General features: G+C 37.3%; 1 protein-coding gene across 1 annotated transcript in view; it reads right to left on the bottom strand.

Annotated features, from left to right (window-relative positions):
• SLC16A1 (solute carrier family 16 member 1) overlaps window positions 1-13,200 on the bottom strand; it is a 44,458-nt gene extending 31,258 nt beyond the window's left edge. Inside the window, exon 1 of the mRNA XM_015820461.1 lies at window positions 13,180-13,200. The gene's annotated coding sequence lies outside the window, so the exon portion shown is untranslated. The remainder of the gene's footprint in view (window positions 1-13,179) is intronic.
• Window positions 13,201-14,036: the final 836 nt, after the last annotated feature.

Genomic DNA, 14,036 nt, shown 5'->3' with positions numbered 1-14,036 from the left:
ACTCTGCTGGCAAAAGAGGGGAAGAGAACCTGTGGCTCAGTGACTAAATCACTGCCTAGTATGTATAACTTTCCAGGTTCGAATCCCATAAAGGGTATGGCTAACTGATGAAGGCAAAAAAGCCAGAAATGGTCCATCTTAGTCTCCCAAGTTAATTCTTTACTCTTTGTCAGAAAAAAAGAAATTTGGATATATATATGTGAACACCTTGACATTTTCAACTGCCATACTGCAGTTTACTCTTTTTACAATATCTCTTGCCTTGCCGCCCCCAACTAGGGGCATAGAGCAGGCTCAAGTCGCAACTGCGAAATATTTTTATATCCAAATTTCTTTTCTTGTCAGAAAAAAAGAAATTTGGATATATATATATATATATATATATATATATATATATATATATATATATATATATATATATATATATATATATTTACTATCTTATACCTTAATTTTGAAATATTTTCTATTCTTTTCTAATATAAAAGGAAAGGACTCACTTAATCAGCCTGATACACAGACAAAGTTATTTCAAAGTCAATTGTGCAATTTCCAGCTGACTGGAAAACACTGCTGCTACGTGTCAGACGTGCTTGGCAGCTGAATTTACAACTGTCAGCTCTGTATAGGAATTAAACACATTATACATATATATTTATAGTAATTAACCGTGATTAATCAAAATGATGCAACAAAAATCCTATTCCTTACTAGACTGAAAATTAGTTGCCAGAGACAAGATATCAGCAGAAAAAGAAGGCGGCTGAATGAATTCTATTCAGGTAACGAGAAATGTAGCCTGGTGGCAGACTGAACACAGACACAGCTCTTAATCGAAGTGTTGAGGAAAAGCATGGTTACATTTGTTCCTCATGTTAAACCATAGTTTAAATCAATGTGAAGGAACTATAGCAAATTTTGGCACTTACATATTTTACCCTTTCTCATCTTGGCTCAGAAGAGTTAGAATAATTTTCTTTCTGTTTAAGCATGGTTTTTCACTTTGTAGTCTGAATAAATTGTCATTAATATTACAATGACTACTTTCAAATAAAGAAGCTTTAAAGTCTGAGTGGATAAATGTAACTTGCATGCTAAACAAGCGTGTGGTTTCTTTGATTTTGGCTTTGCACAATGTGAAATAGTCTAGCATGTTTGGATTGCGTTAAACTCTGGCTTATTTTAAACAATGGATGAATCTAGCAATTATTAAAGTTCCTCAAGATAGATACCAAAACTTGCAGCATCACAAGAACATGTGTTAATAATAACAACCGATAGATGGATAAAAATGCCAAATCCAGTCTAAAAAATTTGGCTGACAATATAACAAACCATAAAACAATGCATGCTTTCTGACTCTCAGTGACTATGAACAGTTACTCCTAGCAACTCTGCATCAACAGTTTGATGTAATTTTTCTTTAACTTCTTTTAAATGGCAGATTCAAATCTTAGAAGTTTAAACAAAAATAATTGGGCAGCAAATTTAATTGTCCACTTTTTGTTGCTATATGTTTAACACTTAGGGATAAAACAGAATCAGAAAAAAGTTCACTCCCCAGTACTTTTTTCCTGCACTGGATTATATTGGGTGCATAATTCCACAAAATCTCTCCTACTGATGCCATGACTCTTCACCAGTAATCCCAAGAATTTGCTTGAGTCCCAGCTCTGTTCTTCCCTCAGCGTTTCCCAATCAAAAAGATAAAAGCTAAAGAAAAACTTGGAATGTTGCACTTGAAGGTTTAGCCATACTTCTCTCAGCCTTTTAGAGTTTTAAAATCTGATTCCAGATGTGCCAGGAGCAAACTAACTAAAGCCAAGTGTTTGAAAGAGACATTACGATAAAAGGTAGCAATAGGAAATGCAAAGTTAATGCTTCACTTCAACTTGGAGAAGCACAATTAAGTGAACTTTTTCCCCAGAATATAAGTGTAAATCAAAAGGCAGTATAATAAATATGTATTATCAGTAAATTCTCTAGTTGTAGCTATAATCACATGGAATTCACCTAATGACAGCAACTACTACAGAACTGCTGTAGTAACCTCTCATACAACCTCAGCTGAGGAAAGCTGAATTAAAATATTAACAATTAGCACAAATAAAATAAATTCCCAAATAAACAGTTATACTGCGCTCTAAGCTACATCAATTTGTATGTTATCTGTTGTCCTATATTTGGAAGCAATTTGTGTTCCCTGCCTTTTCCATATTTTGCTCTTCAACATTATCAAGTCAATATTACTATTGGTTGTGTATTTATAGCATATGCTTTAGCCAGCTAATAGATATGGAAATTAGAAAAAAAAATCAATTATGCTGCCCATCTTGAGTGGTAATAATGTTAGCTTTTTCTTTGCAGAACTGTTCTATAAATTAGTAATGAAATGTCTGCAAGAAAAACAATCAAAGAAAGAACACCTAGGACCCAATGTTCAATAAATTTGGAGGACATTCTTTCTGAAAGACAAATAATTCAACATAACAGATGCTTAATTTCTTCATTTCTTCCTACATCTTAACATTCTGTAACAATACTTTACTGACCTCATTTTTAGGCTACATAACTCCATCTTTCCTGAACTTTCATCTCCTTTTGCCTCTAATATACCAATACACATTTAGCTTAAACTAGATACATTCTCTGGGGCAGGTTGAGCCTGTGTAGAAACTGGGGAGTACAAGCTCGTGTGCTTGACAAAATCCCCAATCCTTCAAGATGAGATTAAGGTAGGCAAAAGATTGCCCTCTAGATAAAACTGCTAATGGGGATTTATTTAATGGATTTGAAGAAGGCAATCGGACCTGGTTATCTCCGAGACCGCCTTCTGCCACAGATCCCCTCCCATAGACCGGTACGCTCCCACAGAGTGAGTCTCCTCAGGGTGCCGTCGGCCAAGCAATGTCGGCTGGCGGCCCCCAGGGGGAGGGCCTTCTCTGTGGGTGCCCCCACCCTCTGGAACGAACTACCCCCCGAGATCCGGACGATTCCGGATCTCCTTACTTTCCGCCGCGCCCTCAAGACATGGCTTTTTCAGCAAGCGGGCCTGGCCTAGGGAGGATTTTAAATCGGGTTTATTTTAAGAGTAATTTTAAATAGCACAGCTTTAAATATTCGGTTTTAATTGGTTTTACTTGGGTGGGGTTGTAAATGTGTTTATGTTTTTAATATGCTGTGAGCCGCCCTGAGTCCCGTTGGGAGAAGGGCGGGATATAAATCAAATAAAATAAAAATAAAATAAATAAAATAAATTATTTGGGCCCTATGCCAATGAAATCCCATGCAAGAAAACTGTGATCACTGACAATAAGTGTGATACTAACAACTCAATACTCCTGTAGCAGGTCTGATTTTTTTTCTAATCTGCCTAATGTCTAACGCAGCCTCAATAATACAGGTTGTACATTAGATCATTCGTTCAGTGACCATTCAAAGTTACAATAATGTTGAATAAGTGAGACTCACAATTGGCTTGAGCAGCTGTGGCTACTGTAGCATCCCTCTTGTCATATGATTGCAATTCAGGGGCTTGGAAATCAGTTTGTAATTACAATGGTTGCAGCGTCCCACAGTCATGGGCTTGTTGTTTGTGATCTTCTCTGCTGGCTTTCCACAGGCCAAGGGGAAGCCAGCAGGGGGTTACATGTCATCCCCACTGCTTTTCTTTCTGTCTGCCTGCCCAATACCTAGTGTCCACGGTACCTGTCCTCCAGTAGCTCTCACTCACAGGTCTATTTGCTTGGGACTCCCAACTCTTTCCACATAGCAGCAGCCACATGGGATGCTACCTTAATTAGTTAGGGCTGCTGCAATTTCTGTTGCTAAGCAATGCAGTCATGTGATATTGTGCTTCATAAATGGACTGCTTGGTGATGGAAATTCTGGTCCCAATTCCCATCATAACCCGAGGACTACCTGCATAGGGTAGACTACCTGCTGCCAGTGCCACATTTCTGCTTTTATACTATTCAAAGGCATGTCGGTTAGATATCAGTTAGATAGTCTCTAACATTGAACCTTGAAGATCCATGCACAGGAATTGCTCTACTGGTAGTCCTCAAGTTCATTTAGTGACTGTTCAAAGTTACAGTAGCACTGAAAAAAGTGACTAATGACCATTTTTCATATTCATGACCATTGCAGCATCCCCATTATCACATGATCGAAATTCAGATGTTTGGCAACTGATTCATATTTATGATGGTTGCAATGTGCCAGGATCATATGATCACCTTTTGCAACCTTCTGACAAGCAAATTCTATGGGGAAGCCAGATTCACTCAACAACCACAGTGATTCACTTAACAATTGTGCCAAGAAAGGTTGTAAAATAGAGCAAAACTCACTTAACAACTATTTCACTTAACAATAGAAACTCTGGGCTCAATTGTGATCGTAAGTCATCGAGGATTACCTCTATTACGTTGCCAGTCAAATAGAGGATTACCTCTATTACGTTGCCAGTCAAATAGCTATAATAACTATGAATATGATATTCTGAGACAGGATGTCTTGAAAAATGCCATGGGTGTCTCTCAACTTCACAGAATGCACAATCTGAATTACCTGTGTGTTGAGAAGCTTATCTTGCTCATCACCTTGGATAGTGTTGGAAAATGTGGTCACTCCTCATAGCTATAGCTGTCTTGAAATTAGAAAAAGGACTTCACTTGCCTATTGTTAAAACTCTTAGAAAATCACTGAAGAATGTATGAAGCACTGTAACTGGAGCAATTTGCTGTTGTGGCCAGGAACTTCCTATACGCATTTTACCAATATGGATAGCTGTTTTCCCTCCTGTGTTTGGTCTTCCTCTGAAAGCACTTTGAACTGCCCTAATGATTTATACAGGAATTTGTTACAACACCATCTGCCCTGCAAGTCTACACTCTGACAGTGTTTTCCAGGCCAGTCACACTGTCATAATTTCCAGATGGCTGTTAGGCAGAGTTGACTTGGAACAGGACCATGATTTGGAAATAATCTCCCTACCCCATTAGACTAGATTCTGTGATCATATGATCCCTGAGTAGCACTGTGCCTTCCAAACTGTCTATGCTGGCATTGGATGACCTTGTTAGAATTGTCTGTTATTGAAGGGACCGTTATAGCATTCTGTGATGGGAGTAGTACTAAATGCTCAATGCTATGATGATCATATCCTGTAAGAATGTCTAGAACCAACCAAAAGCATAATCCTCAAAAAAGCAAATCAGACAAGAAAGTGGTAAAAAGGAAAGGGCATTCAGATACCAAATAGGAAATGCAACAAATAAGATCAGACATTAAGAGCTCAGATGCCTGTACGCTAAATGCTAAAGTATGGGGAACAAAGCAAGCAAGATGCAGTTTAGTAGCCAGAAATGTAAGGTTCTGCACTTAGGCAGGAAAAACAGATTCACAAGTACAGGATAGGCATACCTGGATCAACAGCAGTGCCTATGAAAGGGATCTAGTGTCCTGATGGAAAATTGTTTTAAGTGTGAGTCAGCAATATGATGCAGCTACCAAACAAAAGCCAATACAGTCCTACACTGTATCAAGAGAGGGACACACCAAGTTCACAGAAGTGATAATGCCACTCTATAGCACACTGGCAAGGCTGCATTTGGAATTCTACATCCAGTTCTGATCCCTACAATACAAAAGTGATGCTGAAAACCTTAGAGTGTAAAAGCAATGATAAAGGGCTTGGAAGCTAAATCCTATGCAGAACGGCTAAAGAAACTAAGTATGTTTAGCTTAACAAAGAGAAGGCTGAGGGGAGACATGATAGCATTCTTCCAATACCTAAAGGACCGGAAGAGGGCATGGATTTATTCTCCATAGTACCTGAGGGTAAGACAAGAAGCAATGGGTGGAAGCTCATCAGAGGGAGATCCAACCTGGAAATGAGGAATTTCCTTACAGTAAGAACTACTAAACAGTGGAATAGTTTTTGCTTCCCAGAATTGTAGGTGCTCCATCACTAGAGGTTTTCAAGAAAAGATTGGATAACCATTTGTCCAAGATATGATGACTCCTGCCTTGGGCAGATGTGGTTGGACTAAAAATTCTTCAAGCTCCCTTATACTCCTATGTTTCCATGAATCATATAGATTTCAATAGGAATATCCAGATCTATTTTATTATGAGCTCTTCAAGGTGGAGTCCCTTTGAAAATTGTGAAGCTCTTCCTTCCAGGATTTCTGAAACTCAGACTGCTTTTCATTATATAAGCCACTAGCAAGCTTTGCCATTGGTTGACTGTTTATGCTCCTTGCATTTCTTCTTGGCCTCCTCACAATCTCTCACATCTTTCTGTTAATGGTGATTTTTCATGTAAACTTGCTTTGATGTAACCTGCCCATTCCTAGCTAGGTTCATACAAAAAAGTATCCCTGAGGACACTGAATCATTAAGTTGAGATTGTTTTCTTTTCTAAAAGGCAGAGCAAAAGACTGAAGGAAGAGAAGAGACGGGAGAAATCTTAACCCCTTTTCTATTTTTTTATTGGTGGATATCTAGTGATCAGGAAAAATCCCAGAATGTTACAAATTGATGTGTGCAATTTCTCATTTCTGGATAAAATGATGAAACACATTGTAGCTGGAACATCAATCTTGTTTATAGCCAGGTTACAACTAAACTAAATAAAAAGGAAAAAAATCAATAGTTTATTGTCCTACACCCCTCCCCAAGTTTTATTGCAAAGTCAGGGCCTCTTTACATTTCATATTTCTTATCAGGAAATGACAAATTACTAATCAATTTATTTATTTATTATTATATGTTGTCATACTACAAGGGGGAAAGAGTTATGTTTTGTGAGCAGTGTGTTCTTTTTAATTAAGTGATTGGGTATTTCCTATGCAATACAAGTATATTTTTATTGTGTCATACATTGTTACTAGATGCTCTGAGAAGACTATTGCATAAATGAGTGATAATAGAGTAAATCAGTAAGCTTAAATCCTTCATCCTTATTGCATTTCAGCAAAAAATTGATGTTAGAAGAGATCTATTTTTTTTCTTACGAAGGATTTAAGGATATAAATAGGCCCATTTTGTTTTATCTCAAGCTATAAAATCCAGTGGAGTCAGTTTAATGTCCAAATTGGGTAGACAGCATAATGGTAGGAACTGCACTATGACATTACACTAAATGTTTACAATATATCAACTTAGCAGTATCAGACCTAAAAGTAACCATAATTACAAACACATTTTTCAGTAACAAATTTACCTTCCTACTGTAAAACAGGTATTTTTCTATTAACAAAATAATTACCAACTTCTACTACCCAAAATTACAATGAAGATTAGAATGTGTTTAAATGTCTTTTATCAGTCCATGTGCATTTTATGGAACTGTGTCACCATGCTTTCTACTAAATATTAAAAAAACAAGCATTCAAGACTTCAGATCATTGGATCAATTAAAAAAAACTGAAAGGTAAATAACAGAAGAAAATTCTTAATAAGAATAAATGCCAACATGCTTTTCTAAAAAAATGAAATAGCTTATCACTACCACAATTTTCTCTCTAATCCTATATATTTCCATCTTACATTTTTTCCCACCCAGATATACTGTAGATATAGATCTTTACATTTACATTAAATTCTATTTTATTCATTTCTGCACACACTATTCAAGTTTCCCTCAAAAGTTTTAAATCTCCTCTCTAGGTAGCCATCTCTTCCAGTTTAGTGTCACCAACAAATACCATCAACAACTTCATCCAAATTACTGCCAAAAATGCTAAACAGCACAGAGGTTGGGACTGGCAATTGAGAATCCATGATTTGAGCAAAGATGCATATAGGCGGGAGTTACATAGCTATGGCCAACTCTCAGAATTTTCAATATCCAATAAGTCTTGCACTTTCTGAAAATTCTGAGTCCAAGTCCATTCATCTGATGGCCATCTAGTTTGGGGAAAGCTGCTGAGTAAACATGAAGTATGTTTAGAGCAGCAAACAAACTAATTTGGGCCACATTATAAAGAAGTCACATAAATCAATTCTCTCACACTACCAAAATTAACATTCAAAGTTATATCAAAAGCAAGTTAACTGAAATGGGATAAATAGGATAAAGAAAGCCTGTCTGGTCTGGTTCCCACGTAGCCATGAAAGCCAGCTGGGTGACTATGGCCAATCTCTCTCATTCTCTCTCAGTCTAACTCACCTCACAGAGTTGTTGTGGGGAAAATAGGAGAAGGAAGTTGTGTTGAATATGTTCGCTGCCTTGATTTATTGTAAAAATAATAAAGGTAAGATACATATTAAATAAATCAATACAGCAACTGATAGTGTGCATTTCTGATTTGAATAAATTCCAAATCAAATACTGGTTTAAATAATTAATAACAGCATGTAACAACAGTAATAGAGATTATATCTAAAAAAAATCCTTTTAAGGTATTGTAACAGAATTTCAAATAAAATGGTTAAGACAACAAGAATAAAAGCACTAATAATTTCAGACAAACATCTCACAGAGTAAAATTGTTTTGACCTTATAAAATGCGAGGAGGATGGGAGCTGCACATACTTCCATGGGAGAAAATCCTGTGTGAATTTAGTTTTATTTTAAAAACAAAATTATTTTAAAGCTCGTCTATTTAAGCTTATATATTTGTATGAAAAATACATGGTAATAAATCTCAAAACTAATTATTTATTTAGCTGTGTCATGGTAAAAATAATGTAGAATCATCCAGCGCTATCTTGTAAACTGATTCTGCTTATCTGCTATAATGATTGTACAGCTTGGTTTTAATTAGAACTGACAGAATTTATCTCTCAAGTAGCAGAATCAGCATACAGCATTCACATTCTTCCACACAAATGTCCTGTCGTTTACAGATAAGATAGTAGAGTATCAACATATGTTTAATCAAGAGATTTCTCTATCCAATAAGGTCTGAATTCTAATAGTTCAAACTAAATACTGGTTCAATTCATTATTTCACATAGGTTGCCAATTCTGGGATTATTTATTCTTGGATATCCTAGAACTTACCAAATCACTCATTTAATTGGTCACTCATTTTGATTTTAAGAAACTTTGAAATTAGGCTTTCCAATCAGGAAATTTAGTCTTCTTTGTAGAAATAAAATGCACAAAATGACAGTCTCAAATTCAGAACATCAGCAAATTAGTAGACATAATCTAAATGCAATAGTTATAGGTAGTCCTCAACTTACGCCCATAATTTGTTCCTAAATGAGACATTTGTTAAGTGAATTTTGCCCCCATTTTACAGCCTTTCTTGCCCCAGCTGTTAAGTGAATCACTGCAGTTGTTAAGTTATTGACATGGTTGTTAAATGAATCTGGCTTCCCCATTGCTTGTCAGGAGGTCGCAAAAGGTGATCACCATGACCCCAGAGCACTGCAACCGTCATAAATATGAATCAGTTGCCAAGCAGCTGAATTTTGATCATATGACTATAGGGATGCTACAATGGTTGTAAGTGTAAAAAAGGGTCATAAGTCACTTTTTTTCAGTGCCATTGTTAACTTCAAATGGTCATTAACTGTTGTAAGCCGAGGACTACCTGTACTACATTGCAGAGTATAACCTAAATATTGTCAGCAGTATACAACTTGAGTATACTTAAATAAAATATGGATGGAAATGAAAAACAGGCAAATATTAAAAAAAACATTTTAAATAGCAGTATTCAATATTGATTACTGAAACAATGGTTTGTCAAGTCTACACTGCAAAATAACTCACGAAACAGCAACCTTGCTCACTTAATATGATTCTGTGATCTAGTCTTGTGCTATTACTTATTCACAAACATTCCTAACAACCCTCAAACAAATTAGCTATGAAACATGAGATTGAGGAACAGGAAGCAAATAGAACAGAGGCATACAGCACAGAAATACTGAGCAGGATTATAAAGAATTTTTAGAATGCAGGGCCTAATTATCAGGTCCCATCCTGAGAACTGTGCAGATTTGAATTTATGAAGATAAAATTCAATGTGTTTTAAGTACTACAGCTTGGGATTTTCTGGTGGTCTCCTAGCCAAGCAGTAGCATAGTGTGCCAGGAGACCATTTAGCTTTCTAATATTAATCAAAACTGGCTACAAATTGCTATGCAACTGTGCCTTTACATGTAAACAAGTTGTTAAAATGTAAGTCTTCTAAGTAAAACAGGCAAAAAATTACTGGACTTGAACTGAAGTAATATTGTGACTTACAATGAAAACCGAAACATTTTTTTGCAGAAGCACATTTGTAGCCACAAAGTTATAAACAGGACTAGGAAGTAGATGAAAGCTTATAAAAGCTGAGTAAAGTAAATCTGCTTTTTTCTTTACCAGTTTCATCATTTCTCCCCAAAATATTGTCCATATTAGATAAATGATACTAAATAGTGTAACCTAATAGTATAGATACCTGAAATTTGTAAAAATTGCCAAATTCAAGTATTATACAATTTTAATACTTCAGTGTTTTCATATTTGAAAACTTTATTTCCTTCCTGATTAACTAGAAATGGCATTGCTACTCCTCATATTTTCTAACATGTTCTTGATCCTAGAAAATGCATAGCAAGCATTCACTAATACATGTGGAGAAAGAAATATTATATTTCTTAAGTGGTAAAATCAATGATGATTTACAATATGCAGTTATTTTGTTGTACCAGCAAATTTCCAAATATAAGCCTCCACATAAGGATATTTATTTTACAGTATTCCATTTTGTCATGCTACTGTAGATATAGTTTTCCTCCAATTAAATCCTCGGCCACTATAGAAGAAAAATCTAGTCAAGATCTGCTGAAAGAAAAAAACTTATAAGTAAACATATTGTGTGTATGCAACATACACTATCATATTTGTATAATTTTTAAAATAAGTACTAAAGATCTAAATCAGGCATGTCAAACTGCCAGCCCATAGGCCGGATGCGTCACGCCGAAACCGCACCCACCCCATTGCCAGCAATGGGGAAAAAGTCGCGATGTGACGTCACGAGTTTGACATGCCTGATCTAAATACAAGACCTCTTGCCCTAGAATTATAATCTATAATGGCTAAATATCACTCTAAAGAGTATCAAAATTTAACACTGACAAAAAGCAATTTTATTCACTGTAATCCCAGCAACTTTTTTCCAGTGATACTGGAATTACTATAAGTAATTCTATTTATAACTGATCAGTTATTTTTTTATAGAAGAGCTTCAACTCAACTGTAGCTACAACCTAGTCATACATAACAAGTGATGGTTCTAAAAATACACAAAGTCATTAATCATAACACAAAAGTGCACACCTGCATTAACAACACACATACTATTCACAAAAACAATTTCCTTTTCTGAGTTGGACAAGGAAGAATGATAGAATTGGAAAACTAATCTAATACCTAAAATGAAAATTCCCATACTTTTGCAAATGTATTATCCCTTAATACTTTACTTAAAACATTTCAGAAAATAATGACATGGAAATCCCAGAAAGACATAGTTGTTTCATTATATAGAACTGAGGCTTACATAGACTCCAGATTAGGAAAATTACCTATATATCTATTTTGGAAATCTATTTCAATATTTGAAATTCAAATATTAGATTGTTGCAATATACTTAGGACTGTAACTGAAAATCTTGATTTGAAAAAAAAAAGCAGGAAGCTTAGAATGAAACGTTATTTATTCAGAGTTTTAACTAAAGAGCATACTTGGGATTAAAGAATATATAAGAATATAATTGTTTCTATACTGAAGTTCGTTTCAGCATCTTGTATATTAGCACTCTTTAAAGCTCATTGTTAAAAAAAGACAAAGTAAACAGTAAGAGTTCTTTTCCCCCATCCATTTCGTGTCCTTTTTCCCAAGAGAAAGACACAGATTTACTCCCATAAATTTTGTTTTTTCCAAAATTAGACACAATGAATTCAAAAAGCAATGTTTGTTTGAACCAAATTTTGTGAATTGTGCTAGTACCTAGTACCGGTAAGAATTTCATTCACCCCTTATCGCCCTTATCGCAAGTACCATTATACCTCTACATTCCACACTATGTAAACACCGGCTAGACTTTAGTGCTGCTTCACACACACTGCTCATCAACCTGATGGATACATTACTTCCATTTATTGTCTCATATTACCTTAATGCTTGTAAGATGAAAGCAGCTCATTTAGCAAATTTCTGAGTTATGAGACATCAAGCACTTTAAGTATGGATGTCTGAATTACCCATAAAACCTCTAAGGGATGAATTGGAAGAATGGGACCCTAGAATACTTCAGAACAATATACTAACACAAAACAATTCCAGTATAAAGAAAAACTGAGAAATCATGGGAAATGACTTATTTAAGTAATAAGAGGCACACGTGCAGCAAGGAAATCGCTGAGCCTGTAACTTAAGCGGCTTGCAAACCCACAACATTCGTGGCACGGACGAATCCTACACAACCGAAGCTTTTTGAAATGAGCGTTCGTTCACCCCATAAATCCAAAACCTACTTAACTGGATTTAAAAGCAGAAGAGGGACCCGATCTTCCCCAGGCCCACCATTAGCATGATTAGGGTTCATTATTAGTTACAGAAAGAAGTAATCAGGGATGAAGTGGCCCAATCCCAAATATGGGTTCATCCCAGCCATGAAAAAGCATCTCACGAACATCATTAAAGGAATGATCCCAACGGCCCTCGAGGCACGATGGCCGCCCATCCCGGGCCTCCGCGTTTGCTGACCTTATTAGTAAATCGCCGGGAAAACGGCGATTTATTTATTTATTTATTTTATTTAATTAATTTATTTATTTTATTTAAACGGTGGCGAAGGGGCCAAAATCCGCCTCGCACAGCCCTTACCGGCATCCTCTCCCCTTTCGGCCCTCTCCCCCCTCCCCAATTTTCCTCTCCCCCCTCCCCAATTTTATTTCTCCATCCTCCTCCATCTCCCTTCCTTGATCTACCCTCCGAAGAGCCAAAGAGGGGTTCCCAAGTCCCTCATGGGAGAAATCCCCACCGCCTTTGGGGCTTCCTTCCCGTTCCTTCTGGTCCTCTGCCGCCACGTGGAGCTGAATAGGCTCCTCCAGGAGAATCTGGGACTCTCCGTGCAAACCGGCCAACCGCCGCCCCCACCCCGCTTGGCCGGCTACGCCAGCCGAGCCGAGCCGAGCCAAGCCAAGCCAAGCCATACCTGTTGCAAGCAGCGAGCCAGACACGCGGCGCTTCTCCCCCCCAGTCGCTCTCCAGCCCTCGACTCGCAGGCGCTCCCGCCCCCTCACGCACTATAACGGGCAGAAGAGGGCGGAGCTAAGCTGTGAAAGGGCGGGCTTCTTTAGGCCCGGAGACTGACGGAGTAGCCGCTTCTTCTACCCCCCCCCCCTTTCCGCAGTGGGTTCGGCTTCCATTGGAGAGAGGCACCTTGGAGGAGACGCGGGAAGTAAGCTTTTCAAGAGGTCAGGGAGGACGACGCTTTCCGCACGTAGCTATGAGAGCGAGAGGAGTTGGTGATCCTTTGGTTAGAAGCGGAAAGCCAGCTGCCTAAGAAGAGGGGGGCATCCCTACTTTCCCGTCCCGCGTCACTCTCAGCTGCCCAAGGGCAAATATCCTTCCAAGTTACTTTGCACAAGACCCGTGCTTCATTAAATTCTGACCTCCGACTCGACGCTTACACAGCGTTTTATGGTTTTCTCAGAATCACCTTTAGCACTCAAAAACAGGTCGTGGGGAATATCTTGACTCAGAATAAACGGCCACTCCTTGACCTTTACAACTTGGCAAAGAGTTTTCTTCCAATTAAGATGCATTACTCTTTGCTGCTGCAAAAAGATAAAGCCTTGAGAAAAAAAAAACTCTTTAGTCTAATTTGCAAACGTTGTGGCCTACGTGCATACAAAATCTACGTTCTTCTTTAAAAAAAAAAACCCAGGAACAATCCCAAATTTTATTTCTGTGGAATAAAGCTTATGGAGCAGAGTAGTCTTTGTCTCTGTAGTAAGCATGCTTATGGCTGCTCTATTAGCAATGAGGATATTAACCATATTGGTGCTA

The sequence above is a fragment of the Protobothrops mucrosquamatus genome, unplaced genomic scaffold, assembly GCF_001527695.2.
Source record: "Protobothrops mucrosquamatus isolate PMUCROS unplaced genomic scaffold, P.Mucros_1.0 scaffold1132, whole genome shotgun sequence".
Lineage (NCBI taxonomy): Eukaryota > Metazoa > Chordata > Lepidosauria > Squamata > Viperidae > Protobothrops > Protobothrops mucrosquamatus.
This window is presented reverse-complemented; position numbering and strand designations above follow the sequence as displayed.